Below are 9,773 nucleotides of genomic sequence, written 5' to 3'. Positions count from 1 at the left end.
AAAAAAATGAAACTAGTGTTTATTCGCAGGGCTGAGCTAGTATTGTAACTGACATGTAACGTTAGCTAATGTTTCATCCCCTCTCGACTGAGGTGAATGAATAAGCTATGCTAGCTAAAAGCTACCACAGCCAGGTCAGCTCTAGCCTCTAGTTATCTGTCAGATAGTGATATGATGCGGCTATTATTACTATCTAACAGCTGTTGTTTGTATGGAAATGTTTTGTAGCCTTTGTTTTGTCCCGTTTCAGAAGAAAATTAACTTTGCTAACTTTTGCCAGTTGATGTACCGTTAGAGAGAGAGCTGGCTAAAAGTTGGCTAACGTTAGCTATTATTTTTGCCTCGATCACACTAGACCCGAATCAAATGATTGAAAATGTATATTCTGACGTTTTTCCAGTGCAATGTGAGTTTTATTAGTCAGTATGGCAATGTAACGTCTGTCAGTTTCCCTAGCTAGTTCCCTACTTTTCACACTGACACAGTAATAAACAGCTCTAACGTTACAGGCTTCCCTGTCATGGTGCACAGTAGAGGTCTGTCATGGTGCACAGTAGAGGTCTGTCATGGTGCACAGTAGAGGTCTGCACAGGACTGATTTCTTCATCCCGTTCCCGCCTGCACCCGCCAGCTGGCTTTCTGTCCGACTCCCACCCGCTACCGCAAGAACTGGTCCCAAACACAACCGAAGTCCCGCAATGTTATTTTAGGCGTATGTGATGCAGCTCTCTTGCCAGCCATGGTCCCAGCTATTTTGTGCCCTATAGGCAATATCAAATGGGCAGAAATAACTTAAGAAATAGGTTAAATTACTAGAGACTCTCACATGGCCCATGTATTGTATTACTGGGCTATATCAGCCAATATGCTAGATGTAGTTTGAAGAGAGCAGAGTTGGAGAGACTTGCACTTTCTCTTGAGCTATTTTTATAGCCTACCTTTTAGGAATGGGAAGATTTTCAGACTAAGAAATATGGGTGATCAATATTTAGGCCTATTTCTAGGCAATGTAGTAAACTATAGCCTAATCATAGGCCTATTTAGGAAGTACATTTCCTTGGAAAGATAACTGCCCCGTGCTTCTCCGCCCATGCATAGGCTATAGCCTACTCTATTTAACTGAGACCACACGCGCACCGGATCACGCAGGTTTGGTTACTGAACTGGAAGCAGCAAGACTGACGACAGCGACACTTGCTACGTTTTACATAGCCTACCTTTTAGGAGGACGATTTGCAGGCAGAGACAAATAAATGGGTAATCAATACTTATGGAAAATGAAAAGGCGCAACGCTGGTCACCATAGTAGCCTGACCTATGCACGCGTTGTGCCTTTTCCTTTTCAATCATGATTACATTTTTTGATTGCACCTCGACTCACGTTGGTTGAGCGCCCTCCACTTCTTTCCATTATCAATATTTATTTACAGACACTGTAGTAAACTACAGTCTAATCATATTTAAGTTTATTTCATATTCAAGTTAACTGCCACGTGATTCTCCGCCCATGTAGGCAGCCTACTCTATTTCAATGAGACCACACATACTAGGCCCACTCGAACTCTCACGCCCAACTAGGAGAGGTAGGCTACTGAAGTTGAAGCAGAGAATTCTGACTGTGTGAATAATGAGAAAAATATGTGCTTTTAATACAATTGGTAGGCTAACGCATACAAAGCAGAAAGAGGACCGTTTCCAAATAATCTGTGGGACAACAACCATATCTTCATCCCAAAGTCGTCTGTCTGATCGCCCGCTCCTGCCCACAGCAAGTCGTCTGTCTGATCGCCCGCTCCTGCCCACAGCAAGTCGTCTGTCTGATCGCCCGCTCCTGCCCACAGCAAGTCGTCTGTCTGATCGCCCGCTCCTGCCCACAGCAAGTCGTCTGTCTGATCGCCCGCTCCTGCCCACAGCAAGTCGTCTGTCTGATCGCCCGCTCCTGCCCACAGCATGAAAAAGGTAGGCATCCCGCAGGAATGCAGCCCTCTAGTGCAGTCAGTACACAACACTATGCTCATCATGTCTTAGCAGGATCAGATGGTGACAGGTGTCCCAGCAGGGTCAGACAGCCAGGGAAGACCAGTCTACAGAGCTCAGGTGAATTTTGCAGTATATTAACAATATCATTGAATGATACAAAGTTCCATCTTGAATTGATGGGTAGACCTACAGTAGCTACAGGATAGCAGTTTAAGTTTAAATCTACATTCTGGGATCTGGGAATAATGGTCATTTCAATTATTGAACCATTGATTCTATTCTTGGATAATATAATGTATAAATGTACACTAAGGTAATTCTTTGTTATGCCTCATCTGAGCAGGATCAGATGGTGACAGGGGTCTCAGCAGGGTCAGGCAGCCAGGGAAGACCAGTCTGTGATGACGCTGAGGGGAATTATTGCAGATACAACACTTTATTCTCTCTGTGCAGCAAACACTGGACAAGCCAGATGCTATTTAAAGGCAGTCTGACAAACCTCCAAAGTTGATTTCCAAACTGTATAAAGGGTTGATAGAGGCTTTTTCCGATGAAACAAAACATGTAAAACTGTGAGGAAGACCTGGTAGAAGCTATTGATGATGATGATGATGATGATGATGAATGGATACAGATATGTTTGAATGCCCAGTCATGTTCATATCATCTCAGACATACATTACTGCAGTTTAAGACCATCCATAGGAGGTACTATATGCCAGTGAAACTGAATTACATGCACTCAGAAATGTCATTCCTCTGCTGGAGGTGTAAAACACAAAATGGGACATATTTGCATATGTTCTGGTCTTGTGAAGGCTGGCTGAATTCTGGCAAAGAGTATGTTTATTTTTTTTTATCTCAGCATGTCTACAGATTTTCCCTTCTCCCTGTTTTTGTTTTCTTGGAAATGTTGATACTGGAGACTGTTATCTGAAGAAACTGTGCAACCAAGCATTTATAGCGGCTAAGAAATGCATTGCCATTAATTGGAAGGTTGGTTATCCTCCCACAATTTCAAGTTATGTATCACTAGCATTGATTTATGACAAGATTAAGGATATACTGGGCAACTTTCATAAGGTCTGGATGCCTTATATGGAGTACAGTACGACTAAAGGAGTATGTATTGAAAACATGCCCACGTCAGGGGAGATCCCTATTTAGGCAATCCCTAGCTGCTGGGCTGCTCAGTCCTGGCCCTGGGGGTCTGCTGGGCTGCTCAGTCCTGGCCCTGGGGGTCTGCTGGGCTGCTCAGTCCTGGCCCTGGGGGTCTGCTGGGCTGCTCAGTCCTGGCCCTGGGGGTCTGCTGGGCTGCTCAGACCTGGCCCTGGGGGTCTGCTGGGCTGCTCAGTCCTGGCCCTGGGGGTCTGCTGGGCTGCTCAGTCCTGGCCCTGGGGGTCTGCCGTACTGCTCAGTCCTGGCTCTGGGGGTCTGCTGTACTGTGGGTTGTCACTCTGGCCTTGGCCTAACACACCCGAAACCAATAATAAATGTTTCACTAAGATCCTAAAGCTGAGTAGGGAGTGTTGGGTTGGGGGGGGCTGCAGGGTGGTGGACCCCTATGGACAGGACTGGGCGACCCAGCTACAGTGAGGGGAAAAAAGTATTTGATCCCCTGCTGATTTTGTACGTTTGCCCACTGACAAAGACATGATCAGTCTATAATTTTAATGGTAGGTTTATTTGAACAGTGAGAGACAGAATAACAACAAAAAAATCCAGAAAAACGCATGTCAAAAATGTTATAAATTGATATGCATTTTTATGAGGGAAATAAGTATTTGACCCCCTGTCAATCAGAAAGATTTCTGGTTCCAGGTGTCTTTTATACAGGTAACGAGCTGAGATTAGGAGCACACTCTTAAAGGGAGTGCTCCTAATCTCAGCTTGTTACCTGTATAAAAGACACCTGTCCACAGAAGCAATCAATCAATCAGATTCCAAACTCTCCACCATGGCCAAGACCAAAGAGCTCTCCAAGGATGTCAGGGACAAGATTGTAGACCTACACAAGGCTGGAATGGGCTACAAGACCTTCGCCAAGCAGCTTGGTGAGAAGGTGACAACAGTTTGTGCGATTATTCGCAAATGGAAGAAACACAAAATAACTGTCAATCTCCCTCGGCCTGGGGCTCCATGCAAGATCTCACCTCGTGGAGTTGCAATGATCATGAGAACGGTGAGGAATCAGCCCAGAACTACATGGGAGGATCTTGTCAATGATCTCAAGGCAGCTGGGACCATAGTCACCAAGAAAACAATTGGTAACACACTACGCCGTGAAGGACTGAAATCCTGCAGCGCCCGCAAGGTCCCCCTGCTAAAAAAAAAAGCACATATACAGGCCCGTCTGAAGTTTGCCAATGAACATCTGAATGATTCAGAGGAGAACTGGGTGAAAGTGTTGTGGTCAGATGAGACCAAAATCGAGCTCTTTGGCATCAACTCAACTCGCCGTGTTTGGAGGAGGAGGAATGCTGCCTATGACCCCAAGAACACCATCCCCACTGTCAAACATGGAGGTGGGAACATTATGCTTTGGGGGTGTTTTTCTGCTAAGGGGACAGGACAACTTCACCGTATCAAAGGGACGATGGACGGGGCCATGTACCGTCAAATCTTGGGTGAGAACCTCCTTCTCTCAGCCAGGGCATTGAAAATGGGTCGTGGATGGGTATTCCAGCATGACAATGACCCAAAACACACGGCCAAGGCAACAAAGGAGTGGCTCAAGAAGAAGCACATTAAGGTCCTGGAGTGGCCTAGCCAGTCTCCAGACCTTAATCCCATAGAAAATCTGTGGAGGGAGCTGAAGGTACGAGTTGCCAAACGTCAGCCTCGAAACCTTAATGACTTGGAGAAGATCTGCAAAGAGGAGTGGGACAAAATCCCTCCTGAGATGTGTGCAAACCTGGTGGCCAAGTACAAGAAACGTCTGACCTCTGTGATTGCCAATAAGGGTTTTGCCACCAAGTACTAAGTAATGTTTTGCAGAGGGGTCAAATACTTATTTCCCTCATTAAAATGAAAATCAATTTATAACATTTTTGACATGCGTTTTTCTGGATTTTTTTATTTTTATTCTGTCTCTCACTGTTCAAATAAACCTACCATTAAAAATTATAGACTCATCATGTCTTTCTCAGTGGGCAAACGTATAAAATCAGTAGGGGATCAAATACTTTTTTCCCTCACTGTATATTGTGTTCAAGTCAAAAGAGCTCTCAGTACTATTAGTCCTATGAGATTCATTATATGGAGGAGTTGCTGTTTCTGTGTGTTAATGTGTATGTGATTTGTATTTTTTTTGTTTCCAAACCTTTCCCTTGGGAATGAAAAAAATTAAAGGTGTGAACTGGGAAGGAAATTTTGTTGGGAGAGAGTTGAGTTATTGACTAGACTGGTGGGGGTCGGGGAGAGAGTTGAGTTATTGACTAGACTGGTGGGGGTCGGGGAGAGAGTTGAGTTATTGACTAGACTGGTGGGGGTCGGGGAGAGAGTTGAGTTATTGACTAGACTGGTGGGGGTCGGGGGAGAGAGTTGAGTTATTGACTAGACTGGTGGGGGTCGGGGAGAGAGTTGAGTTATTGACTAGACTGGTGGGGGGTCGGGAGAGAGTTGAGGTATTGACTAGACTGGTGGGGGTCGGGGGAGAGTTGAGTTATTGACTAGACTGGTGGGGGGTCGGGAGAGAGTTGAGGTATTGACTAGACTGGTGGGGGGTCGGGGAGAGAGTTGAGTTATTGACTAGACTGGTGGGGGTCGGGGAGAGAGTTGAGTTATTGACTAGACTGGTGGGGGTCGGGGAGAGAGTTGAGTTATTGACTAGACTGGTGGGGGTCGAGGAGAGAGTTGAGTTATTGACTAGACTGGTGGGGGTCGGGGGAGAGAGTTGAGTTATTGACTAGACTGGTGGGGGTCGGGGAGAGAGTTGAGTTATTGACTAGACTGGCGGGGGTTGGGGAGAGAGTTTAGTTATTGACTAGACTGGTGGGGGTCGGGGAGAGAGTTGAGTTATTGACTAGACTGGTGGGGGTCAGGCGTGCAGGCAGCTCGGGATGGCTGGTTGGTCTGGCTGGAATTTTATATAGAGGATGTCTTAATAAAGACAATCAAAAGTCTTTGTATTTTTTCAAGAGTTGTTCTTTGTTAGGCTATTGGTTTAAGGTGCAACACAATATTTATTATTGAATTACCTTTGATCTAGTTCAGTCTTATTAATCACTTAAACATATTTAATAATGATCTCTTACCTAGCTTAATGACTGTGGGCATTTTTGCTTACTTTTTGTTCTAACTAGAGATGGCATATTGGATTGTGTAAAAATGCAGGAAATTAGCTTTAACATTGTACTATGCTATTATATTTGGTTATGTTATGTAGAATACTAATTAATCATGATGTGATCTTCCAAGAAATGGATTCAGCTTTTATCTAACTTTAATAAACAAGCACTATTGTGAGAAGTGGCGGAGCGACGCCCCGGTGTACTCTGGCAGAAATACACTCCTGCAGTCCGCTGCACCAAACGAGCAATTCATTGACGCATATACGCTTAGTCAACTCTTTTGCCTTGCGTAAAAAATGTGGTGCTGCAGAAACGTGACACCACGTGTGGCTGTTTTATGAAAATCTGGGAATATCTGGCCAAGGAAACATTTCTGGTTGGTGTCAGGGAATGTAAAACTGTTAGGATGGGAGACTTTTAAAACGGGATTTAGTGAAGTAGCAGCAAATATGTTGAATGAGCAACTGATGAGCACGGATAGCCTCAAATGTTTGACAAAATTACCTTATATCTTTCAGTCTAATACGGCTGTTTATTTACTTCTGTAGCTCTTCATCAGAAGAACGCTTTTTGTAAGTAGTTAGGAGGCCTATCTTTATTCTCTAAATTTAGCTGAAATTTTGGCCGAAAGGATTTGAGAAATATGATTGGTTGACAATAAGCCTATGACATTGGCCTACGTTGTTTGAATGTTAAATGACGAGGCAGAGGCATTGATGCGAGTAACCAGTCTTGTTCAGTAAATTGCAATACATCCGGGTATCTCAAGTACACCGGTAAAACACTGGAGTTGCAGTAATTAACATTTACCAACAGATGGCATCATTGTGCCATCTTCCACCCATAACGTCTTCCCTTTTATAAAATAGGACAGGAGCTGTCAATTCACTAACAAAACAAACCTAGTAGTAATTTCCAACATGAACAGTTAAGTATATATATTTTTTTAGTTAACCACTTAATACATTTTGATACTCTCTTCACTTTTATCTCTGTCTGTCAACAATCCCTAATGGGAAACCTACAGATTAAGTCTTTTTGGTGGCTGGGACAGACGCCCGCAGCGTGAAAAGACAGGGGGCTTGTCTGCGTGGACTGCGGGCTCCCGCACAGGCGTGTCACCTGACTGTCTAAGGGGAGTATTGATGGGCAAGGGAGTGGCCGACCTGTGCTCCCCTGGCTCTTCGCAATCCGAAGGTCAACCCTGTTACAACGGTACAGTGATTCATTCACTTCGACCAAGTAGGAGCGTGGTGCCACTTTCTGTACACAGGATCCGAGTCTCCAGAGGCCCGTCCGGTCCCCTGGTAGTGGCTTCATTCGCACCGTTTCACCCACCCTGAGCTCAGGTAAGTCTTTTGCTGATTTGTCGTAGATGAACTTGGAGACCTGTCTTCTGTGACGTAGCTTCACCAGCACGTCTGTCACCACACATGGCTCCAGGAGAGTGCTTGCTACTGGCAGAGCTGCTTTTAAACGCCGTGCCATGAGGCGCTGGGCCGGGCTGCTATCCATGCCTTCTGTCGGGGTATTGCGCCACTGCAGGATTGCTTTCCAGGCATCTTTGCCCTCTCACAGAGCTTTTTTGCAGAGGTTCTTTGCGATTTTGACTGACTCAGCCTTCCCATTAGCTTTTGGGTGTCGTGGTGATGAAGTGACATGCTCGAATTCCCATTCTGTAGCACATTTTCGGAACTCACATCCGGAGAATTGGAGTCCATTATCTGAAATTACCCTATCTGGCTGGCCATAGCAGGCAAACTGAGCCTTGCAGCGTTTGATCATTGTCTCTGCTGAGAGGTCGGGGAGGAGGTCAATCTCCCAGAAGTCTGAGTAATGATCAACTACCAGCAGAAAGTCTTTGCCACTGTGCTGGAAGAGATATAGACTTACTATCTGCCAGGGGCGCATTGGTATCTCGTGGGACATCATTGTCTCTCTCTGTTGCTCAATGGCATATTCATTGCAGATTGTGCATTTACTGACATAGTCTTTGATTTCACTCTGCATTCCTGGCCAATACAGTGTGTCACGTGCTTGTCTGTAACAGGCCTCACCTCCTATGTGACTTGAGTGCACGGGCGCCAACATCTCAGGGCGCAGAGACCGGGGAATAACGACTCTCTGACCCTTGAATATTACTCCATTTTGAACACTGAGCTCTTCTTTGACTGGCCAATATTCTGTGATGACTAAAGCAGTTTCTTCCTTGCAGTCGGGCCAGCCCATCAGAATCACAGACCTCAATGCCTGGAGTTGCTCGTCCCTGTCTGTGTGCTGTCTGATTTGTATAAGGCGCTGGTCCGTAACATTGAGGTAGTCAGCCTGGTTGATGTGTTCAACATCCACTTGCTCTGTTTGTAAGCTGCACACTGCGTGTTGTTCATGCATGGAGCGTGTGTGAGTGCCTGATGCATTAGCCCTGCTGAGCGTGTCACTCACATACATCTCTGGCCCTGGCTTATATACCACCTTGAGGTTGTAGTTTTGTAGGGCCAGTAGCATGCTCTGCAGTCGTTTCGGGGCATTCGGGAGAGGCTTGCTGAGTAAAGCAATAAGGGGCTTGTGATCTGTCTCTGCGGTAATATTGTCACGCCCGTACAGGTAGTGGTGGAAGCGTTGGCATGCAAACACAATGCTGAGGCACTCCTTCTCTATCTGGGCATAGTTCTGCTCTGTTGGAGTGAGTGCCCTAGAGGCGAATGCCACAGGCTGGCCCTCTTGCATGAGGCAACAGCCCAGTCCATACTGGCTTGAGTCACTCTGAATCGTGACAGGTTTTGACACATTGTAGTATCGCAGTACAGGTGTCTGGGTGACCAGTTGTTTTATTTCCCTCACCGCTGTGTCATGTTTTGGGAGCCAATGCCAGATGGTGTCCTTGTCCATGAGCCTCCTTAGTGGTTCACACACTTCAGAGAGCCGCGGTAGGAACTTGGCCAGGTAGGTGACGAATCTGACGAAGCGCTGCACTGCCTTCACGTCAGATGGGTGGGGCATATCCAAGACAGCCTTCACTTTTTCTGGATCCGCCTTCAATCCGGTGGAGGACAAGATGTGCCCATGAAAGCGAACCTCTGGCACTTTAAACTGAAGCTTTTTTATGCTTAGCCTTAGCTTGACCTGTCTGCATCTGACCATCAGGGCCAGCAGCTTGGCGTCATGGTCACATTCTGCCTCCTCATCACTGTCCCCACAGCCCATTACGAGGATGTCATCTGCTATGGGTTCCACGCCGCTGAGTCCCATCAACAGCTCGTGCTGTTTCTGCTGATACACCTCTGGAGCCACGGAGACACCAAACGGGAGTTTCAACCACCTCTTCCTGCCCCAGGGTGTCCAAAATGTGGTCATGTAGCTGCTGGGCTCGTCAAGCTTGCACTGCAGGAAGGCATCTCTGGCGTCCACGAGCGTGAAGACTCTGGCCTTTGGGAGCCTGTAAAGAACATCCTCCGATGTGGGCATAATGTAATGTGAACGTCTCAGAGCCCGGTTGAGGTG

This window comes from Coregonus clupeaformis, chromosome 18 (assembly GCF_020615455.1).
Source record: "Coregonus clupeaformis isolate EN_2021a chromosome 18, ASM2061545v1, whole genome shotgun sequence".
NCBI lineage: Eukaryota > Metazoa > Chordata > Actinopteri > Salmoniformes > Salmonidae > Coregonus > Coregonus clupeaformis.
Note: the sequence above shows the minus strand (reverse complement) of the source record.